Source organism: Vicugna pacos, unplaced genomic scaffold (genome assembly GCF_048564905.1).
Source record: "Vicugna pacos unplaced genomic scaffold, VicPac4 scaffold_19, whole genome shotgun sequence".
Taxonomy (NCBI): Eukaryota; Metazoa; Chordata; class Mammalia; order Artiodactyla; family Camelidae; genus Vicugna; species Vicugna pacos.
In genome coordinates, this window is record NW_027328740.1 from 25,058,268 (window position 1) to 25,083,768 (window position 25,501).

At 39.5% G+C, this 25,501-nt stretch overlaps 1 long non-coding RNA gene across 2 annotated transcripts in view; it reads right to left on the minus strand.

The window, feature by feature from the left end:
- The window catches only part of LOC140693349 (uncharacterized), a 47,812-nt gene that overhangs the window by 20,847 nt on the left and 1,464 nt on the right, over positions 1-25,501 (minus strand). The window contains exon 1 of one of the 2 annotated variants that reach the window (XR_012069104.1): positions 21,778-21,895. The exons of the other annotated variant lie outside the window; for it this stretch is intronic. This is a non-coding gene — a long non-coding RNA (uncharacterized lncRNA). Of the gene's footprint in view, positions 1-21,777; positions 21,896-25,501 lie in introns of those variants that run through there. 2 annotated transcript variants of the gene reach the window in all.

Genomic DNA, 25,501 nt, shown 5'->3' on the forward strand with positions numbered 1-25,501 from the left:
GGGGATTATTAGAAGCTTATTACATTGTAAAAGACAAATGTCACTTTCTATTGGTAGCTGAACCTCATTTTTTTCCATTTATAAAAAGAGGAGTTTGACTTGCTCCCTCCATATCTTTTCAGTGCCAACATTCTGTAGATCTGTGATTCAATTTATTAAATCTATATTTGGAGACATTTTCAGATACTCCTAGTAAAAGCATTTTTTCCCCAAGAGTTATTCATGCTCACAACCTACTCTCCTGCTGCTGCTGACTGCAAGCACCATCAGCTCTAAATTATCTCAGCTGATGGAAAGAAGCAATAATACAAATGACTCAAAAATCATCTTTTCATAGCTCTGGAATGTTGATACAAAGATATACAGTTTTATTTTTTTAATTTTGCAGCAGGAGTGGCAGCAATAAATTTACATTTCCAATTATGTAAAATGACTAGGTCAAACACTGCTCAAACACTGATGGCACCTCAACATATGTTTCCCTGCTTCCTCTACCCTTTCTCTGACTTTAGGATGAGAGCCATGCTTGTTTTTGCACATCCCAATAGGAAGGGGGAGCAGTGACCGGGACTTAGTTCAAGACAAAGGGGCACCTAGTCTACGATGAAAAGGAGGCCTCAATAATGAAGGCGCATGTAAAAAAATGGGAGTCAACTATAAAAACCAATTTGTCTTTCCTTCTACATCTATGTCATTGCAGCTAATTTATATTTTGCATTTTTTATTGGTGTTATGAAAGGGTACAAATCAATGCCTCTTTTCATATACAGTTTTACCAGTCTTTTTCTTTTCCCCCTTTTTACAGTTAATATGAAGGAAGGACCTCACTTCTCTTCTGTGTCCACCATTCCAGGCAGTGCTCCTTCAACTTGGCTGCACAATAGAATAACCAGAGGAGCTTTAAAAATTTCCCTATGCCAGAATGCACCGGAGGCCACTAAGTACCATCAGAGTTTGCAGTGATGGAATCCAGGCACCAACATTTTTTAAGGTCCCCTGGTGATTCCAACATGCAGCCAAGGCTGACAAGTCCAGAAGTAAACAGACTCAAGTGCATCTAAACAGCGCCCGCTTTTCCTGGGTAATCTCATCTATATCCACATGGGGACACCGCGCCTCCTATTCTGGCCGGACTTGTTCTTCCTGCTCAACCGTGTCCCATTTGTACTCAAGTTCTGCCTGGCGCCGCTTCCAGAACTCCAAAAGTAAGGTTACTAACAGAGAGACAGAACAGCAGAATGTGGATCTTCAGTGATGACTGATGCTTCAGAAATCTGTACTAAATATTTATTACACTTAACACTTTGGTAAATGGTTAATAAAATACATTTTTTTATAGGCAATACTAAAGAAAAAAATGAGTTAATACCTTTTTTAAGAAAAAAGAATATGCAGATAATTTATTGAACTTTTGGAAACAGACTAGCTCTCTAGCTCAAGGGAAAGGTATTAACGTGATGGTCAGAGGCAGGTGACTGTGTCTGATGCTAAAGTACCTGCTACCAGCACATTATGACCTCTAAAAACACAAATATCGGGGGGAAGTTTGGGTATAACTCAGTGACAGAGCACGTGCTAAGCATGTACAAGGTCCTGGGTTCAAGCCCCATTACCTCCATTAAAAAAAAGTAAAAAAAGCACAAGTAACTGTCACAATTTAAAAGCACTGCACGGTGTACCCTCCAAGCCTTCTCCTCACATCCCTCTGTCTCTTCTGTCCAAAGGACCTGAGGGTGGGGAAGGGGATGAGAATGCTTTATTAGCCCTTGCATTTCTATTTTCCACGACCCCAGTCACACAAACTTAAAATAATATTCTTAAATATGGAAAACTGCCATTTTTCTCAATCATCGGTAAAGTAATTTTTAGAAATCGTCATTGTGTTTTAAGACTCGTAAGTTTAAATAGTAGACAGAAACAACATGAAATGTTAATTGAAAATGTGGCTTCAGGGTAAATCCCCTAAGCCCTTCTTCCCAACAGACTGTTACCCCTAGGCCCCAACTCTAGAGAAATTGCAGAATAACCACTGTGCCCTCCACCGTTATACCTGAGTCTCTACAATGCTCTGAGAATAAAGAGGAAAAAGACACAATCCCTGCTTCCGGGAGCTCCTAGGTGCACAGGACTCATCATGAAGTGATGGCTGAGAAGGCGTGTAAAGAGGGCTTGGATAACAGTCAGCAGAGGGTGCTCGGGGCAGAGAGCCGGAATTGTAGCCAAGGCTCTCCCAGAGGAGGGAACCACAGTGGTGAGATCTGAGATGCCCTAGAAGTGATCAGGTGAACGTATAATGTTAAGGCCATTACTCCCTGGGGAGCTGTGCATGCAAAGGAGGGAGGCCAAACAAAGCCAGGTCCCTTCCAGGAACTGCTAATAGTCTACAAGCGAGCACAGGGTGTGGGAGGCAGATGAGGCAACCAGGTGGAGAGATCACAGGTGCACATCACAAAGGACTCTGTGTGCCTCCAAGGTAGAGGAGACATGCAAAGTGATCTAGAAAGAGACAAGATAGTGTCAGGGAGGACTATTGGCAGGTTCATGTGAAGGCCTGCTGAGGCCCTGCCAGGAGGAGAGAGAAGAAAACATTTCAGCAGGTGGACGGATTGGCCACAGGTGTGATGGAAGGGCAGGAAGAGGTCAAAGATGCCGGCCAGCTTTCTGGCTTTGGCAGTGTCTAAATTATAGTGCCATTCCCTGAAATAAGAAGGGCAAGAACCTTCTAGAGGAAAACATAGGCAAAACATTATCTGACATACATTTCAAAAATTTTCTCCTAGAAGAAATAAAAGCAAGAATAAACAAATGGGACCTAATGAAACTTACAAGCTTCTGCAGAGCAAAGGAAACCAGAAATAAAACAAGAAGAAAACCTAAGGAATGGGAGAAAATTTTTGCAAGAGAAACCGACAAAGGCTTGATCTCCAAAATTTATAAGCAGCTCATACGACTTAATAAGAGAAAAATAAACAACCCAATCCAAAAATGGGCAGAAGACCTAAACAAGCAATTCTCCAAGGAAGACACTCAAATGATCAAAAAGCACATGAAAAAATGTTCAATATCACTAATCATCAGAGAAATGCAAATCAAAACTACAATGAGGTATCACCTCACACCAGTCAGAATGGCTGTCATTCAAAAATCCAAAAATGACAAATGCTGGAGAGACTGTGGAGAAAGGGGAACCCTCCTACACTGCTGGTGGGAATGCAGTTTGGTGCAGCCACTATGGAAAACAGTGTGCAGATTCCTCAAAAGACTAGGAATAGGCTTACCATATGACACAGGAATCCCACTCTTGGGCTTGAATCCAGACGGAAATCTACTTCAGGATGACACCTGCACTACAATGTTCATAGCAGCACTATTTACAATTGCCAAAACATGGAAACAGCCTAATGTCCATCAACAGGTGACTGGATAAAGATGTGGTATATTTATACAATGGAATACTACTCAGCCATAAAAACCGACAACATAATGTCATTTGCAGCAACATGGATGCTCCTGGAGAATGTCATTCTAAGTTAAGTAAGCCAGAAAGAGAAAGAAAAATACCATATGAGATCTCTCATATGTGGAATCTAAAAAACAAAAGCAAACAAACAAACAAAAACAAAGCATAAATACAGGACAGAAATAGACTCATGGACAGAGAATACAGACTTGTGGTTACCAGGGGGGTAGAGGGTGGGAAGGGATAGACTGGGATTTCAAAATTGTAGAATAGATAAATGAGATTATACTGTATAGCACACGGAAATATACACAAAATGTTATGATAAATCACAGAGAAAAATTGTGACAATGAGTGTGTATATGTCCATGAATGACTGAAAAATTGTGCTGAACACTGGAATTTGACACAACATTGTAAAATGATTATAAATGAATAAAAAATTAAAAAAAAAGAAGGGCAGGAAGAGGGGCAAGTCATGAGAGGAGACAACTGATTCAGTTCTGGCTGGGTGCCTGTGTGCTCCAGGAGAGATGTGCAGTAAGCAAATAAAAGTCTAGAAATCGGGAGAAAGTTCTAGGCTGAGCCAAGTAGTTTTTCTGTTTCAAGAGGCTAATGGGTGTGAGTGGACAAGCTCACAAGAGGTGTATAGGGATAGCTCTCACCCTCCTGCATATGGGAAGAATTTGGGAGCCTTTAAAAAATAGTGCACCACAGCCTAGAGTGGGGCCTTTGTACTGTTTATTATTTTTTAAATAATTATTTCCTTTTTGTGGGGAGTATTGAGCTTTATTTATTTTAATGGAGGTACTGGGAATTGAACCCAGGACCTCTTGCATGCTAAGCACGTGCTCTACCACTGAGCCATACCGTCCCCACCTTTTTTTGTTTTTAGACATTAGCTCTACCGAGCACTCAGGGTTGAGAATCAACCTGCAGAGAGCAGAGAGCCTTGGGGTTAGAGAACAAGGAGAAGCTGCCTAGAGCCCTGTAGACCCCACCAGGGGCAGCCGGAGACACAGGGAGCCTCGGAAGTGCTGTGAGGAATGTGAAGTCAAAACTCCCCAATAGCGAAGACGACAAACATATTTCAAGCACCCACTTCCCAGCAGTGTTTGTTCTGACTTTACTAGTTTTCCAGTAATACTCAGTGAGAATAGAAACTATCTGGACACAGGGATCAAATTCAAATGCTGATTATGACCATTCTTAGCTGCTTGATTACTGATTAAGTTACTCGTCTGCCACGTGTAAAACGGGGGACCTAGCACCGTGCTCGTGGGCTGCTGTGAGCGTAATGAAATGACATCTATAAAGGCGCTCCTGACTCTCAGAGGTAATTCTACTATTGTCCCCATTTGGGACACCAAGAAACAGAGTCACAGAAAGCTTCAAACATTTGCCCAAGATGAGGGTTGGGATCAGGAATCAAGCCAATGACTTCTTGGATCCAGAGCCCAGGATCTTCTTACGAACAACACGGCACTGCCCAGGCTCCCTGCTCCAAAACCAGCCTCCCTTTGGCTCAGTTCCATGGCACCTGCGCTGCACAGATGCCCTCACTGCCTGCCCGCCCGCCCGGTGTCTGACCCCGGCACTCCTCCCTCAGTCCCACACAGCACTTCCTTGGGCACACCATCGCTCACAAGGCCATTGCTGTGGCTACTCGGATGTTTACATGGAAACGCAGGTGGCAGCCCAGCTTTTTGCTATAGATGCTGCTGTCAGTGGAGGCAAAGAGCTCACAGTTGGTGGGGGAGGCCACTTGTGGTCTCCTCCTTGGCTGGAGAGCTGGATGAAATCCAGTTTCCCTTTGCAACTTAGACATCCAGCATGAGAGATATGTAAGGCCATCTGGCCTCTCAACATAGAAATGATGCCCCCGCAGTCGTTCTTAACATTGTAATCTCCTGGCTCCACCAGGGAGCAGGGGCCATGGCCTGTTGTCCACCAAGTTTTGTTTCCTTGCACAACAGCTACAATGGGGTGAGTTAACACCAGACCAGAAAATCTACAAAGCCCTCGTGTACTATTTCCTGACACTTGCAGGTCACCAAAATACCCCAGATCCTCCAAGTAAACCACTAGTAAGAGGAACTGAGCTGGCTCGTCTCTCAGACCCCTGAGGGCAGGACTGATTTGGCCTCTCCTGCTCTCGGGATGATCCGTTCTCCTTCTGTGTGCCCTTCCCCGAGTGAAAGGGACTGTTCCTTGTTTATGGGCTTGGGAGTATTTGTGGCTGTCTGACCAGAACCTTCAAAAGTAGAGCTCTTGGTGAGAGTGGAAGCATGGCACCCACGTCTCATGAGCTCAGCTACTCAACAGCCTCATCTAGCTAAGACTGTAGCCAAAACCAGGGGTCCATGCTGTTGAGTGTTGGGTCTGGAGAGCAATGCCTTCGCCACTGAGAAGCTGCCCCACCACTTGTGACCTTGTCCCCATCGAGGGAGAAGTGATGCATCCATGGGATGAAAGCCACGAGGGCACTAGGTGACTGTGGACCAAGCTGTGACTGGCCGGTCCTGCCCCCCATGTGACCCATGTTATCCTCAAGTGCAGAAAATCCCCAAAAAGACCCCTGCTTGAGTGAATGGGTCACCTAAAAGCCAACTATTCTCGAGCCGCCTAAGAAGCAACACAGTATATACAGTGAGCCACCACTCACTGAAGTCCCCAAGGCTCACAGCTCCCTAATGTGACACCAGATACCCCCAGGAAACAGAAGACCCTTACTTTATAATTGACTTGAGAATTCTACTACCAACACTGCCTTCCACCTTCCACTTATGAAGTTCTTTCCACTCTATCCCCTGCTCTGCAATTGTGCAATCAGTCCAGAGCTCCTTCATGAGACAGGAGGGAAGGGGGACGGGCACAGCCATTAATAGCATGGCACAGCCATTAGCACCGTGACGGTGGAAAAGTCAACTCCCAGTAGATCTTGAGCTTCAATACACACTCACTGAAATACAGCAGGATGCTATATGGCACTCCCACAGGTGCCAGGACAGGTTCAAGGCTGACCATGAAAGGTCAAAGGGTGAGTGGTGGCCCAATTTCTGGTAATCGCAACACCTTCCCCAAAGCGGTTGGAATATTCCTCCCACTTATTAGCATATGAAGATACTGAGTGCATAAAAACTAACAACCACACCTCGTGGCTGCTCTCTCTGCTGAGGGAGACAGCCCACACTCTGTCTGTGGAGTGTGTATCTACTTTTCCTTTAAACTGGAGCACCCAACCCTCACGCCTCATGGCCTTTCTGTTGCCTTCTGAAACAGCCCACTCTGTCTGTGGAGTATATATCTCTCTGAATAAATCTACATTTACTGAATTGTGGCTCTCTCTTGGATTCGTTCCTGTGCAAACCAAGGACCCACACATCACGAGGTGCATCTCAGGGACCCAAATAAGACCTGGGATGCGGCCATCCTCTCCCCCACATTTTCCTGTATCATACATTCCTTCCCAAAGGATCTCACCTTGTGCACTCCAAAGTAGACGGCACTCATGTGTCCTGACGTGGATCTGCTTCTGCGTTTATCATTTCTTATGTCCACTAGAACATCATCTTCATGAGGACAGGGATTTGGTTCTGTTCACAATGGAAGCACCAGCACATGACAGGTGCAGAAGAAGTATTAGCTGAATGAATGAGCTGTGGGAAGTCCTGGGAATTCAACCTGGAACTCCTAGCCACTTGGGCCCCAGCTCACTCCAGTTGCTCCCTCCTACTCATGGCTGACCTCTTGCCACCACTCTCTGCTCTGCCATCACCTGAGCCTGGATGAGCTGAGATGAGCACACACCACGGAGAGCATGGTGAATGGTTCACGTCGTTGCAACACACTCGCTCTCTGACTGCCAGGGGTTACTTAGGATGGACAAACTGAAGGGAGCACCATGTGCACCGCCCTAACCTACAACTCACTTGAAGCACCAGGAATGCACACATGGGAAGCGCAGGCCCTTTCCAACCTAAGGAGAGGGACTATGGGTGAGAAGAGGGTCTCTGTCAACTAACAGTCTCTTTACAAGCCCAGTCTTAGAAAAGCTCTTTAAAGACACTTTTGGTATCTTCCTTGTGTTTCGGTAATCCCTCTAGATTTTGTCATTTTAATCTATGCATCAGAAATACAGATGCTCTTGAAATCTCTATTGATTTTCAATGAAGAAAATCCTCAATTTCCTTCTCTGCTAGGAAAATTACTGCACTTTATATAAAAAAAGGCAGCTTCCTTTCATGAGTTTCTATCTTCAAACACCTAATTTCACAAGAATCAGTGAAGCAGGACATGAAAATCTCGCTGTGCTTTATCACCTACTGGTGGGCAGGAATGAAATGAATGAGTACTGATCTCATGAGATGGGAAGGCTGGGGCTGTCTTATTCCTGCTACAGATGGAAGGGTCCATATCTGTGAAGGGGAGGAAGGACCAAGGATGAGAAACCAACATTTTCTAACCCATTTCTCTTTTTCAGAGTCTCAGACAAAACACTGTGATTTTATAAACAAAACAAGAACATCTGCACCCTTTTAAAAGCACGCTACAACTTTACTACTACACACGGCACTCTGTCATTGACCTAAAGGCGAATGACAGCCAAGAAATTTGCGGGGATCTTATTCTGTGCTCATCCCTTTTGGTCTTTGGAACCTCAGGAAGTTTGCCTCCTCTCCCTGAGTGTCGTTTTTCTCATCCTTCAAATGGGAGTGTAACAGTCATTCATTTGCTCAGTGTCCATTCGACAACAGGAGACGGCTTATGAAAACAATAATAAAAAAAGCAAAACAGCATTTCTGATCTGTGCTTCTTCCTCCTCCTCCCTGAACATGAACTTACAGGCTAAAATGGCATCTTTCACTAAATCCCGAACGTAAGGAGCAGTTCTGATAAGGAAGTCACAGGACTGCAGGTGTAACCGAGAAATGACCCAGTGAAAAAGAATGAGTTGCCAGCAAATCCTCAAAACCCGTAAGGGTGCAAACCCTGGGAGTTACAGCCATGGGTGGGAGTTCCTTAGTTCCCCATTTCACAAAGCCGAGAACTTTGCAGGGCCCATGAAAGACACAGATAACCCAGTAAAACCACACCATGTTTTGGAGTACACCGGGGCCACATTGCTGCTGACCTGCACTGCTGTGTGTCCCAGAGCAAGAGCCCTCGGCGGGGGTGACTGTGTTTGAGGCTGGACAAGAACTTCCTGTTCTGTCTCTTTTGCTCTCTCTCTTCCTGCAATAAAACAACTGGTAGGACTCTGGTGGGGAGCACTGCACCCACATTCTCTGGGAAACCACACATCAGGCAGCTCTAGCTGATCTGAGAGAGGACACGTCAATGAACATATATACACCAAAGTCAGGCAGAAGGCTGCCTGTGGCCTTGGGAATCCAAACTAGCTTGTCCTGTTAATCAGGATATTACACATCTAAAGAAAGTGTGCACCAGATGAAGACGATGCCTTAGACAGCGTCGGTGGTTATGTCCAGCAGTGTCTAAGGACAAGTCATGCTCTGGTAGATGGGAGCATTTTGGTTGCTTTAAGAGTTTGCTACTGAAGGGCTGGGACATTTCATTGGGACTTGAAACTCCAGACCTCTTTACTCACAAAGGCAGACAAGTTAGGTGAGCCAGGTCAGCCTTTATTCCAACTTCCTAACCAAAAGGCTATGAGGTCGAAAATATATTTCTCAGACTCTTCCGCAACAAGGATTCCAGATGTGGCTTTAAAAATTCCCATCAGAGACTGAGATTTGCAAATATTAACTACTATATATAAAAATAGCTAAAAAAACTAAATTTCTTCTGTATAGCACAGGGAACAATATTTAATACCTTATAATAAACTTTAGTAAAAAAATATGAAAAGGAATTCATACATATATATGTGAATATGAAAGACTGGAACATTGTGCTGTACATCAGAATTTGACACATTGTAACTGACTATACTTCAATTAAAATATATATATATATATATATATATATATATAATGCCCATCAGCAGCATCTGAGTGTCACTGAAAGAAGAAACCCAGATGAATGGACGCTGAGGTGGTTGGATGAGCTATGTTATTTTGCTGGGGTGGATGCAGCCTGCATGGCAGAGATCTAGAAGGAATGCTCACAACAGCCACTCACTGATCTGAAAGTGAGTTAGGTTAACAGCTTTCTGAAATCCTCACTGCCCCTCCTGATGAGCCAAGTGTCTGGCGTTTCTCTGGAAATCACTAGGCGCAATCTGGAACTCAAAGGTAAAAATTAAAAACTGCAGTCAGGTAGCAAAGAGACTGGCAGGACGCATTGGACAAAAGTAGGTCAGAATCAACAAGGAATGGGGAGGGGATAGAATGTGTGTTGAGGACCCTGAATTCAGGGGTGGATTGTCTATGTTGAGGACTCTGAGTCAGTATGAGTAGATGGATTTGTGTGGACTATGGACTAAAATGGTGGCCATTGTTCAGATAAGTGTGATTTGGAGTATATTTATTTGAGGAGGGTTTTTTTTTTCCCCTTCAACATTGATCATTTCTAGGGAGCAGAATAATACTCTGCCACACAACATCTAAGTGCAAAAGAGATGCTATGGGATGATGGTGGTATGAAAAATTTCAGTACTGCAATTTCAAGCTTTCCTTAATGAGGTGCACAGCAGTAGGTACTTAAAATAAAATAAGGTACTTATATTAAAGACATCATCATATGTACATATCCTTTAAGATACACATATGGTGCTATAAGTGGGCCTGAAATGTGTTCTGCATTCTAAAATCCGATGAAATAAAATCAGTAGTTCAATATGCCTGTCGGCTCTAAAAACATGATGTAGCTCATGATCACAGAAAGCAAGATCAGCTAGGGAATTTGAGATTTGTCGTTTCCAGTGTCAAAGTTAATATTTTTTGCTTTACTTAAAAAGCATTTTTTTAATTAGGTCTGTCAGCATCCATTGGTATACGGGGTTCAGTAGATGTGTTCAGATATTCCAGACAGTGAATCAGAGCAAAGACTGAGGTTTAGACAGTAGTTAAATGCCTCACCCGTGTGATCAGCATCCACAAACTGCTTTACTGAAAATCCTTAAAAGTGAGAACTTCATTAAAGCAACGATAAGTGAGGGGAAAAAATAGCTACAGACTAGTGGAAGTTTTATAACGTGTAAAAATGACAAAAGGCTATTCATGAGCATATTTTTAAAAACCCCTACACTTTAATAAGAAAAACAACAATCTGACAACAGGTTGTACACTGCTGTAGGAGAATCCATGCAGATGGACCCTTATGTGAATGGGGCTGGAGCTGTAGAATTAGTTAGTCTTGCAAGTAACTCAGTTAAACACAAATGCAAATGGGATACACTTCTAGAATATCTGAGGAAATATCTTGGAAAACTTACTCCTCTATGAAGCAATGACAATGGCAAAATTTGTCAAAATTAACCTCTGTAGAACTCTGGAAATTAAACCAAGACTTCCAGCAATCCGGGGAGTCTTTATTTGAGAAAGAAAAACAGCTAAATCTCCATAAAGATAGTGAGTTTTGAGGCATTGTAACTTGATCTACCCCATCCCTGTATCCTCACCTAAATGGTGGCCTTTATAAGCAATAGTCTCACAATCAAGGTAGGGGCAGAAGTGATTTAAAGTTACCCAAAAAATCCGCCCCCAGAGAGCTGTCACTATGTGACCTGTCACAAACTCATGCTGTGCAAACAGCCTGTCCCCAGAGTGTGTGTGGGAAAAAATCAGCAGTGAGTATCTAACATTACAACTGCCTGAGGCAGTGGGACCAGTAGAGGCTAACTAGGTGCTGACTAGGAAACTTAGAAGGCAAAATTGAGTAATGAGAAGTTCTGGGGGTGAAGGTAGGGTTAAAAAGCTCCAAAAAATTCTGAGAATTGTAGAAGGCAATATACATGTGTGGCACATGGCAAGGAAAGATCTGAGAAAATCCTAAGCCTTCAACACTGGCTGAACTTGAGGTTCTGCATAAGCAAGAACTAAAGGCTACGGAAGAGCTGCTGACTGCATGCTGGTGCTGAGGGCATCCCTCAGCATGCGGACACACAGCCACCTGGCAACAGCTCAAACGATTGGCTCCAGGCATTGAAAGAAATCACTGTCCAATTATTACTACAGTGATGACAACTAGGCTTTCTTCACACACACTGATCTCATGGTCATGCATGATAAAGAAAACAGACTTTAAAGAATTTGTTCAGGAAAGTAACTAAATAAATAGCTGCAGCAGCAATGACAATGGAAGCAACAATAAACCCTTGAGATGAGGAAAATCTGGCTTTCAGATCTGCCACATTGTAATATTTTAAATGTCCAGTTTTCAACAGAAAATTAGAAGATGTACAAAGAAACAGAAAAGTTTGGTCATAACAGATGGGGAAAAAGTAGTCAATAGAAACTCCCTGAGGTAGCCCAGACACTGGACTTACTAGACAAAGATATAAATAAGCAATTACACACATGTTCAAAATACTAACAGAAACCATGCCTAAAGGATTAAATTATGTGCACATCTCATTGTACAGAGAATATCAATAAATAAAATTTATAATAAAAACCAACTAGAAATTCTAGAGATACAAATATGACTAAAATAAAAACTTCAATAAGAGGTTTCTCTGTAGATATGAACTTGTTGGAGAAAAAGTCAGTTAAATTAAAACTACTGAAATTATCCAGTCTGTGGAACAGAAAGAAAAAGGAATAAAAAAAAAAATAGAACACTGTGTCAGAGATAGGTGGGACACCATCAACAATATCAATACACACATAATGGGAGCGCCAGAAGGAGGGAGAGAAAAAAAGGGGCAGAAAGAATATATAAAGAAATAATGGCTGAAAACTTCCCAAATTTGATGACAGCATTAATTTGTACATCCCAGCAGTTCAACAAACTCCAAGTGCTATAAACGTAGAGACATCTAAAATAGGCACATCAGACTCAGTGTGTCAAAAGACAAGAATAAAGTATCTTGACAGCTGAAAGAGAAAAGTGGTTCAACATATAGAAAGGCTCCTCAGTAAGACAGTTGATTTCTCATCAAAAACCATGGAGACCAGTAGGCAGTGGATGGTATCGTCAAAGAGATAAAAGGAAAAGACTGTCACCAAGTATTTTATAGCCAGCAAAATGATTCTTTAAAAAAAAATTAAAGGAGAAATTAAGACACTCCTACAAAAACAAAATCTGAAAGAATTCATTGCTAGCAGGCCTGCCCTACAAGAAATACTAAGGATAGTCCAGCAGGTGTAAATGAAAGGACACTTGCCTGAAAAATAAAGAGCACTACTACATGAGTAAAAAAATAAAACAGTATAAATCGAGTATTACATGTAAATGTTTTGTTCTATTTGATGTAAAGGACAACTGCATAAAACAATACTTATGAAACTGTGTAGATGAGCTTATAAATGCATAAAGGTGCAATTTGTATGACAGTGACAGCATGAGGAGGGGGAGGGAAAAGACTGATACCAAAGCAAAGTTTTTGTGTACTGTTGAAATTAAGTTGGTATTCATGTCAACTAGATTGCTTTAAAACAAGATGTAAATTATAATCTCCAGGGCAATGGAAGGGAAGGAGGAGGAGGAAGAGGAGGAGGAGAAGAAAAAGATAAAATAAACAAATTAAAATGACACACTTGAAAATGCTTACGTTGTACAAAAATGTGTAATAATAGAGGAATGGGAAAAAATGACATATAGAAAGTAGACAGCAGTTGTAACTTCAATCTGATAAGAAATTACATTAATGTAAATGAATTAAACATTCTAATCAAAATACTAAAGGCAGAAATAAATGGAATAGACAATAGATGAACAATAGAGAATAATCAACAAAAGGAATAGTTGGTTCTTTGAAAAGATCAATAAAATTGACAAATTTTATCTAGTACTGAAAAAAAAAAGAGAGAAGATTCAAATTACTAAAATGAGAAATGAAAGGAAGGATGTCACTACTGCCCTTACAAAAATAACAAGGAATGTAAGGGAATACCATGGATAATTATATAGCCAATACATGAGATAATGTAGATGAAATGGATAAATTCCTAGAAGGACATAAATGACTGAAGCTAATTCAAGGAGAAATAGAAAACTCAAATAATCCTACAGTAAGTAGTAACTGAAATAGCAATCCAAAACTTTCACACAAAGAAATGCTAGGCCCGTATGGCTTTGTTGGTGAATTCCATCAACTACTTAAAGAAAAAACAAAAACAAAAACAAAAACAAAAACAAACAAAAAATGCTTCACAAATTCGTCTGAAAATAAAAAGGTGGGCACACTTCCCAATTCATTCAATGAGACTAGTATCACACTGATACGAAAACCAGACAAAGGGATCACAAGAAAACTAAAGAATTATCTCTTATGAATATAAATGCAAAAAATCCTCAATAGAATACAAGCAAATCCAAAACAGTAACATATAAAATAGACCACCATTAAGTGGGATGTATCCAGGTATGCAAAGGCAGTACAACATACAAAAGTCAATTCATGTAATACACCATATTAATAGAGTAATGGATAAAAACTAGGAATAGAACTTCCTCAACTTGACAGAGAACATCTATGAAAAACCTGAAGCAAAGATCATACATAATGCAGAAGCACTGAATTATACCCTCCCAAAATCAACATTGTACTAGAGGTTCTAGTCAAATCAATCAGACAAAGAAAATAAAGCCTCTAGATTAGAAAGAAAGAAATAAAACTGTTTTGATTCCAGATGACATATTATATATTGAAATCACAAGGAATCCACAAAGGAAAAATAGAAAAGAAAAAAAAATCCTCTTAGAATTAATAACCCAGTCTGACCAAAATTGTAAGACACAGATGAATATATGAAAAGTAATTACATTTCTATTCAACAGCAGTGAATAATCTAAAAATAAAATGAAGGAAACCTTTTCATTTACAATAGCATCAAAAAGAATAAAATAATTAGTAATATTAAGAAAAAATATGTGGAATACTGAGAAAAATATCTGAAACTTGTATATTGAAAACTAAAATACTACTGATAGAAGTTAAAAATGACCTAAAATAAATGGAAAGCTCTTCTGTGTTCATGGATCAGAAGCCTTATTATTGTTAGGATGGCCATTGTCCTCAAAATGACCTATATATTCAATGCAGCTCTGGCTTTTTGGCAGAAATGAACAAGCTGATCCTAACACTAATATGTAAATGCAAGATACCCAAAACAGTCAAAACAATCTTGAAAAATAACAAAGTTTTGAAGTTTCCAAATTCAAAACTCACTAACAAAACTGTGATCCATACAGTGTGGTACTTGCAGAAAGGACAGAAAAATAGATTGAGAGAAAAGAACTAAGAGACCATAAACAAAGTCTTACATGCAGCCATTTAATTTTTGACAAAGGTGCCATGACAATCCAATGGGGAAAAATAATCTTTACAAAAATGATGCTGGGACACCTGTACATACACCTGGAAAGAAAGAAAACTGAACTTTTATCTTAACACCATTTATGGAAATTAACTCAAAATAAATCACAGACCTGAAACTATAAAACATTTAGAAAATGAACAATGAGGAAATCTTCAGGACTTTGGATTACAAATACTTGTAATATATGACACCAAAAGCACAAACAACAAAAGAAAAAAATCAAGTAAACTGGACTTCAGTGAAATTAAAAACTTCTGTGCTTCAAAGGACTTCATCAAGAAAGTAAGAAGACAATCCACAGGATGGATGAAAATATTTCCAAAATTTTCCCTGATAAGGGACTTTTATCCAGAATAGACAAAGAAGACTTAAAACATGACAATACAAAGACAAATGTAATTAAAATGGGCAAAGAATTTGAATATATGTTTCTCCAAAGAAGACATACGAATGGGAACTAAGCACATAAAAAGATGTTCAACATCAGTAGGCATTAGGGAAACAGAAATCAAAATCACAATGACATACCACTTCATACCAACTAGGATGACAAATATATATGATATATGATATATAAATATGAATCTATAAACCCAGTAATAAAAAGTGTAGATGAGGATTTGGAGAAACTGGACTCCTCATACATTACTTCTGGACATATACAATGCTTCAGTCACTTTAAAAGCTATATTAGCAATTCCTCAAAATGTTAAAAGCAGAATACATCCCAGCAATTCCATTTTTTGATATATCCTGAAGAGAAGTGAAAATATGTGTTCACACAAAAACTTGTCCATGAGCATTTACAGCACAATTATTCATCATCAACTGATGGATGGATAAGCAATGTGGTGTATTTATAACTACGGCATATTATTTGAATACAAAAAGGAATTTGGGTATTGATATATGCTACACTATGGATGAGCCTTGACAACGTCACACTAAATGAAAGACGATAATCAAAAAAGGCAGCATACTGTATGGTTCTACTTATATGAAATGCCTAGAACAGGCAAACCTGTAGAGGCAGAAAGTAGAGTGGTGGCTGTTGAGGGCTAAGGGAAAGGAAGGTTAGGGACTGACTTACTAAAGGGTACTGGTTCCTTTTGGTGGTGATGGCTACACAACCCTGAAATGTACATAAAACCCTAATGCACACTTTCAAAGGCTGCATTTTACGGTATGTGAATTATATCTCCATAAACCTGTTATTCTTGAAGCTGAGCCCACCTATGGAGCAACTGACACAGCACTGACTGTGGCATCCGAACGGGGAGTGACCCACCCGCCCACCGCGAAGGAGAGCAGCACCTGACCCAGTGTTGGAGGGGTGCAGTCTTCTTGCCAATGGACACTGTGAGCAGCACAGATGAGGGGGCCAACAGAGCAAGCTGAGTTCATGAAACAGGGAGAAGACACAAAGACCTCTCAATAAAACCATTAAGAGCGTTCAGTCTCTAGGAGAACACATCTTTGTTTTTAAAATCTTTTTATACCCGTTTTATTTTCTATTAGCTTTTTAATCTTTACTTTTTAAACAGTTCTATATGTTTACAATTCTCATTTCATTTTTAATTCTCTTGGATTTGATCTGTTATTGATTATTCACAGGTTTTAAATATTGTGTTTTGAGTTTTTTCTTCTTTGCATTAAGGTTTTAAAAAGACATCTCAACTCGATTCCTATTCTTCTTCAACTTGCTCTTCTATTATTGATTATACACTGTTTTCAAACCTTCTTTTCCTCCATTCTTTTAAAATTCTATTTCTCTCTCTCATTTTTAAGTTTTATTCCAGCATAGGCCTTAGATAGATAAAGAAATAAACCCCTTTAAGGGCCACAATAGATAACTGATACTCCTTAAGCCACAGTGCCAGAGAGATACGAGCAGTTGAAGAAGCAGAGAAAGTATTCCCAATTAAAAGAGAAAGAGAAATCCCCTGAAAGAATGATCAATGAAATAGATATTAATGGCCTATTAGATCAAGATTTCTAAAAAGAAGTGATCGAATTACTGAAGGAACTAAAAGAGATAGTATTTAGAGACATAAAATATGTCAAAAACAAAATAGTAGCTATAAAGAAGAGCCAAGTAGAATTGGTAAATTCATTGGCTGAAATGAGATCTGACCTAAAGGCAGTACAACTCAGGCTAGATAATGCAGAGGAACGAATAAGTGACCTAGAAGACAGGACAACAGAAAGCACACAATCAGAACAGTTGAGAGAAAAAAATAAAAAACAATGAAAACAATATATGGAACCTATGGGATAATATAAAGCATGCCAATCTATGCATCATAAGAGTTCCAGAAGGGGAAGAAAGAACAAAGGGGATGGAGAAGGTATTTAAAGAAATCATAACTGAAAAATTCCCAAACATAAAGAAAGAATCAGACACCCAAGTACAGGAGGCTCAGAGGTTCCCAAACAGGAAAAGCCTAAAGAGACACACACCAAGACATAACAAAATCAAGATGGCCAGACTGAAGGATAAAGAAATGATCCTAAAGGCAGCAAGAGAAAAACAAAGAGTGAGTTACAAGAGATGGCTCTCAGCTGATTTCTCTACAGAAACACTGTAGGCCAGAAGGGAGTGGAAAGATATATACAAAGTCCTGAATGAAAAAACAGATGCAGCCTAGGATACTTTCTGCAGCAAGGCTATCCTTTAGAACAGAGGGAGAGGTAATGAATTTCACAGAGAAGAAAAACTAAAAGACTTTAGCAACACTAAACCCATGCTAAAAGAAATATTGTAAGGTACACTCTAAATAAAAAAGAAGCAGGATGATACAGAAATGAGAGCTCATAACTGGAAAGGTGATAACTACCATGAATTACAAATAGAATGAACATGAAATTGTAAAAGAAGACATCTAAATCATTGAGTGGGAGAGGGAAGCAAGAAAATATAGAGTATTTTTTCTTTCTTCTTTTTTCTTAAATTTTTCGTTCTAGGTAGGATGGGTTAGAGATTGCTTTACTATCTGTTTAGTACACAAAGTTACAGTAATTGCTTAACAGGCTTACAAAAAAGTGCAACCACAAGCCAAAAACTTACAAGTGAGTAACAAAAACTAAATACAATCCAAGATAACAGAAAGGAAAATTACCATACCACAAAAGGAAGAAGAAAGGAACAAAGAAGAAATATGAAATCAACTGCAAATAAAAGTTCAAATAGCAATAAACACTCATTTATCATTAATTACTCTAAATGATAATGGACTAAATGCTCCAGTCAAAAGACAGAGTGGCAGACTGGATAATAAAGCAAAAAACTTCAATAAACTGCATACAAGAGACACATTTTAGGGAGAAGGACACATATAGATTGAGAGTGAATGGACGGAAAAGGATATTCCATGCAAATGGAAACTCCAAAAAAGCAGGTATAGCAGTTCTGATTTCAGACAAAATAGACTTTAAAACAAGGGCCATAAAGAAAGATAAATAAAGGCACTTTATAATGATTAAAGGAGCAATACAAGATGAGGATATTACAATCATTAATATATATGCATCCAACATGAGCACCTAAGTACATAAAACAACTACTAACAGAGATAAACGGGGAAATTGATGGGAATACAATCATTGTCAGAAGTTTTAACACCACATTAACATCACTAGACAGATCTTCCACACAAAAAATAAATAAGGCAACAGAGAAATTAAATGATACAATAGAAAAATTAGATTTAGTGGATATTTTCAGAGCATTACAACCCCCCAGAATAGGATATACATTCTTTTCAAGTGTGCGTGGGACATTTTCTAGGATTCATCATGTACTTGGTCACAAAAGAAGCCTCAAAAATTTTAAGAAGATAGAAATTATCTCAAGTATCCTTACTGACCACAATGCCATTGAAACTAGAAATCTCTTCAGAGAAACAAAGCATAAAAAAAAGGAAAGCATAGAGATTAAACAACATGCTATTAAAAAAAAAATGGGTCAATGATGAAATCAAAGTTGAAATTAAGGAATACATTGAGACAAATGAAAATGAAAACAACCACAAAAAACTTATGGGACAAAGCAAAAGCAGTGCTAAGAGGAAAGTTTAGGGCGATACAGGCCTTCCTCAAAAATGAAGAACAATTTCAAAAAAACAATCTAACCCACCAGTTAAAAGAACTAGATACTGAAGAGTAAAAACACCCAAAAAGTCAGCAGAAGGAAGGAAATAATTAAGATCTGGGAGGAAATAAATAAAATAGAGATTAAAGAAATAGAGAAAATAATCAATCAAACCAAAAGCAATTTTTTGAAAGAGTAAATAAAATCGAGAACCTCTGGCCAAACTCACAAAGAAGAAAAAAGAGAGAGCACAAATTTGCAAAATAAGAGAGGAAAATGGAGAAATTACAACAAATAACATAGAAATATAGACTATCATATGAGAATATCATGAAAAACTACATAAAAAAAGGGATAACCTAGAGGAGATGGACACGTTTCTGGAAACATACAGTCCACTAAAACTGAATCAAGAAGAAACTGACCACTTGAACAAAATGACCACTAGGAATGAAATCGAATTAACAATAAAAAAAATCCCTACAAATAAAATCCAGAACTGGACAGCTTCACCAGGGAATTCTACCACACATACAAAGAAGTACTCATACCAGGCCTTCTCAAACTCTTCCAGAAGATTGAAAAGAAGGAATATTCCCAAACTCATTCTATGAAGCCACAATCACCCTGATACCAAAACCAGGCAAAGACACCACCAAAAAAGAGAATTACAGAACAATATCACTGATGAACACAGATGCAAAAAAAGTCCTTACCAAAATACTAGCAAATAGAATTCTACAGCACATAAAAAAGATTATACAACATGCTCAAATGGGGTTCATCTCAGGGACACAAGGGTGGTTCAACATATGCAAATCAATCAATGTAATACTTCACATCAACAAGAGAAAGGACTAAAACCACATGATCATCTCAATAGATGCATAAAAGCTTTTGATAAAATTCAACACCCATTTATGATAAAAATTCTCACCAAAGTGGGTATTGAGGGAACATAACTCAACATCATGAAAGCTATATATGACAAACCTACAGCCAGCATAGCACTGAACGGTGAAAACCTCAAAAGCTTCTCACTAAATTCTGGGACAAGACAAGGATGCCACTATCACCACTCTTATTCAACATAGACTTGGAAGTCCTGACCATAGCAATCAGGCAAGTAAGAGAAGTAAAAGGGGTCTAAATTGGAAAAGAAGAGGTAAAAGTGTCACTACATGCAGATAACATGACACTATATATAGAAAACCCTAAAAGGTCCACACCAAAACTACTAGAGCTGATCGAAGAATTTAGCAAGGTAGCAGGTTACAAGATTAATGTTCAAAAATCAGTTGCATTTCTTTACACTAATGATGAATCAACAGAGAAAGGAAGTAAAGAAATAAAACACTTTAAAATAGCACCCAAAGTAATAAAATTTCTAGGAATAAATCTAACCACAGAGGTGAGAGAATTTTACACAGAAAACTATAAACCATTGGCGAAGGTAATTGAAGAAGACTTTAAAAAATGGAAAGGTATCCCAAGCTCTTGGATTGCAAGAATCAATATTGTTAAAATGGTCACACTGCCCAGGGCAATATACAGATTTAATGCAATCCCTGTAAAATTACCCAAGACATATTTCATAGAACTAGAACAAATCACAATAAAATTTATATGGAACCATCAAAGACATAGAAATTCCAGGGTATTACTGAAGAAAAAAAAGAAAGAGCCTGGAGGAATAACTCTCCCAGACTTCAGACAATACTATAGAGTTACAGTCATCAAGACAGCATGGTATTGGTACAAAAACATACATATAGACCAATGGAACAGAATAGAGAGCCCAGAAATGAACCCAGAAACTTTTGGTCAACTAATCTTCGACAAAGGAGGCAAGAATATACAATGGAATAAAGACAGTCTCTTCAGCAAGATAAACATAAGACAAGATACAATAAACCTCCTAGAAGAAAATACAGGCAAAATATCTGACATACATCTCAGAAATGTTCCCTTAGGGCAGTCTACCCAAGCAATAGAAATAAAAGCAAGAATAAACAAATGGGACCTAAAGAAACTTACAAGATTCTGCACAGCAAAGGACACCATATGTAAAAAAAAAGACAACCTACAGAATGGGAGAATATTTTTGCAAATGAAACTGACAAAGGCTTGATCTCCAGAATATATAAGCAGCTCAAATGACTTAATAAGAAACAACCAAATAACCTAAACCAAAAATGGGCAGAAGACCTAAACAAGCAATTCTCCAAGGAAGACATACAAATGATCAATGGGCACATGAAAAAATGCTCAATGTCACTAATTATCAGAGAAATGCCAATCAAAACTACAATGAGGTATCACCTCAAACCAGTCATAATGGCCATCATTCAAAAATCCACAAATGACAAATGCTAGAGAGGCTGTGGAGAAAGGGGTACCTCCTACACTTCTGGTGGGAATGCAGTGTGGTGCAGCCACTGTGGAAAACAGTATTGAGTTCCCTCAAATGTCTAGGAATAGACTTGCCATATGACCCAGGAATCCTGCTCCTGGGCATGTATCCTGAAGGAACCCTACTTCAGGATGACACCTGCATCCCAATGTTCATAGCAGCACTATTTACAGTAGCCAAGACATGGATACAGCCTAAATGTCCATCAGCAGATGACTGGCTAAAGAAGTGGTATATTTATACAATGGAATACTACTCGGCCATAAAAACTGACAATTTAGGGCCATTTGCAGCAACATGGATGCTCCTGGAGAATGTCATTCTAAGTTAAGTAAGAACGGTAACAAGGAATAAAGACAATTACCCACAGGTACAGTTATTTTGATTAAAATATCCACACAGAAAGCAAGTCACCCCCACGACTGCTGCCAGGAGGAGCATCTGAGTGTAATAGCCCAGCCAAGCAAAGTAGATTCTGAACTTCTCTCCTTAGAATTTCCTGCAGAAAGACAGAAGGAAGTTTCAGAAGACACAAATAATCACTCTGTAGCTTCATCCTCATGGTAATTTATTTTTTTCTTTTTTGGGGGGCATAACTAGGTTTATTTATTTGTTTTTAAATGGAGGCATTGGGGATTGAACCCAGGACTTCATGCATGCTAGACATGCACTCTACCACTGAGCTATACCCTCCCTCCATCATATTAATTTCTGATTCTAAATCAAGGGGGCTTTAAGTTTAATCCTCCGACTCAATTCACTCTTAAAACATATGCGTTTTCATAGCAGCCCCCAAATTCTACCGTGAAATAAGAAGTGTTTTATGTATCATAGAAGTACAGATCACTGGCTCACCTGCTGAAGAGAGATAAATGAGAACAGAGCAAAGGAGAGGACGAGGCTGACTCCAGAGCAGATGCAGGGGATCATCACCACTCACTGGACAGTCTGGCACATTGAACAAATCCCCCCAAAAATCATTCTTAACAGGCTTGACACAAGTGGACATCAACAAGTGGCTCAGTCATCTGCTCCTGCCTTATCTCGGGAATGTCCCTGGAGCAAATACATCGTAAACCACAGATAATAAGGAAATGGCTGATAATGATAACAACTGGGAGTGCAATGTCTGTCTGACAAAATATTTATAAAACTCATTGTGGGAATGGGAGAGGGCAGGAGGGATGTGACTGAGGAAGGCACTGCCCTGTATTCTTTGTATCTAGCACGTCTGTTGTTCCTAGGTTTTAAAACCTCTTCTCAGTTAACCTGGAGTAGATGGAACAGGCCAGGGAGGCAAGATTAGAAGAAAGGAGGCAGGGCATTAAGTGGTGCCAGGCTGATCCTAAAAGGGAGACCGACACAGACAGGCAGACACAGAGAGTTTAGGGATGAGGCGGAACAATGAGACGGCGGCTCAGGTGTGTCTTGCTGTTGCTGAACCTTCCCTCAACTGGCTCACTGATGACTCGGCAGTGCTGGGTAAAACCTGTGGATTTCCTCAGCTCTGAGTTCTCTCTGAGGCTTCCGGCTCAGTCTGGAGCTGAGATGAGTTCCGTGGGCTTAGCCTAAGGGGGACTCAGCTCCGAGAATAGCCTGGAATCCTGGAAAACTTCACGCAGGAACCCCGGAGGCTGGACCAGCACTCACAGGGCTGCTGTGAGACCAGCTCCATAGTCAGAGCCCTGGGCATGGACCATTCCATGGGGAAAAGGGCTGAGCCCGATGCCAAATCAGATAGGAGCGAAAAAGTGTGTTCATTCTCATGTGACTGGGCTTTGTGGCCTGGCTCACGGGTGGCAGGCTCAGGATGGTGTCTGGCAGAGAAAACCCTGGCAATGGGTTTGAGATGTCTTGGACTCTTTCTTGTTAAGCTTTTTGTAATACATTCTTATCAACTATCCATCCTGAAAATGCCAAATTCAAAACTGAAAGAATGTTAGAAGTTGCCTGCTCTAACTGCCCAATGGTAAACACACCCTGCTACAGTTAGAGAGCTGGTCAGGCAGCCTCTGCCTGGATATTTACAGTGACGGGGAGTTCATTACTTCCAAAGGTTACAAGTCGGCAGGAAGGTCAGACAGAATTTTTGAACCTTAAACAGATATCTGCCTCCTAGTCCTTGCTGAAAGGCAAGGAATAATGAGGATCCCTTCAAATGTAGTTTTGCCTGATTGTTATCACTCTCTGTCAAAAGCACCCCAATTTTTTTTTCAAAATTCAGCTTTGATTTCTTTTTATCAAATTAATGCCATGCATTTAATAAAGAGTCAAACAGTTCTCGAACACCGATTGTAAAAAGGAGCAGTTCCCATCAACCGCCCCATTTCCTGGCCAGAAACAACCACGTTCAGCTCCTACTGCTGACTCTTGGAATACTTACTCCCTTTCTCTGACTAATATCCTTGTAACACAGCCTACTGACTTTTTCAGCTTTATGTATCGCCTATTTAACTTTCTATTTTGGAAAATGAGGATTCAGCTCTCTTTCAAACCCCATCTCATCTACACACCCAAACCTTCATTCTTCCAACCTTTTGATACAATTACATTATAATTTTCATCAGCTCAGTATCCTTGATTTACATTATTATTACTCTGTACAGACTATTCAAAGCTGTAGCAATTTGTGCTAGTCTTACCTTTTCTTCCCTACTTCGTTTTCCTGGAGTTAATAATTGTCTTGGTTTTTCATAGCTTAGATTTCTGTGCACTTAATAATTCAACCTCAGACCTTCTCTTAACGAACAACTTTCACAATACTTTCCAATACATTGTCTACAAATTTCATCTCCTTGAATAAATCTCTTCAGATCTCCTTCCACATGGATTAACGACATGCTAGTCTTGTCACAGAGCTCATGGGGCCACTAGTGGGAAGTAACATGGGAATACATGGACCAGGATCAGGGAAAAGATCAACATAATTGCCTTAGCAATACATACTTAAAATAGTAGGAAAATTGTTTTCTTTACAAACACAAACACACACACAAACCCCAAAAGCCCATAAAGAATGATTAAAGAGTGGTCAAACCCATTGCCCTGCCTTCAAATTCTGTAAAACATAAAACAAAAATAACAGAAGGAAGATATCATATAAATATGAATCTCAAGGGGGATTGGGTACACTCAGTGGCAGAGTGTGTGCTCAGCATGCTTAAGGTCCTAGATTCAATCTTCAGTACCTCCATTAGAAAAAAAAATTAAAAAGAAAAAAAAATTATCAATTTTAAATATTTACATATTAACAAATATCCTCCTTTAAAACTGTGTTCTAAAGGATAACCCGGGTTAAGGAGAAAGTACCTCTTCATGACTGTGATCCTGCTGATAATTGAGGGAGGAAATTAGAGTATGACCACATGAAATAAAATTCCTTATGAAATAATGATCCCGGGTGACAATCATTATTGGCTGCTGTCATCACAAAAAAGAGAGTCGAATGTAATATTATGTACCTTATGACAGGAGTACAAAACTTCACATAACAATTATTTTTGCACAAAGTTGAACCTCAATCAGATCAAGCTTTTAGGGGAGGATTAAATCACTTAGCTAAAGCCAATATATAGGATGGAGAAACAAGTCTAACACCATAGGGGAGAATGAAATCAGCCAAACAGGAAATAGAGAAACCCCTCAGCAATTTCAAGGAAAATGAGAAACAGGAAAATTATAGATTAGAACGCACTTGAGAGATATGCTAGCTGCAATGTCTGAATCTTGTCTGGATCTTGATTTCAACCCCAAAACTACTTAAAAGTGTATTTTTGTGACAAGCAGGGAATTATTTTGTAACCCTAAAAAAAAGGAATATTCCAATTTTATTTGAAAGAGACATTGTCATTTCACTAATGAAAGGTTAAGCTATGTAGGATTGTCTTCAAAATGACCCCATAGTGGGGGAGGGGAGGAGATGGAGATGAAAGATGCAACAACAGTGACTCTGAGTTTATAATTCTGGAGCTGGGTGACTGATACAGGCAGGCTGGCTGTACTGTTCTCTCTATTTCTGTACATGTTTGAATCTTTCCATAAAATGTGAAACAACAAATAGACTTCAGTGTTTTAAAACCCTCACTTTG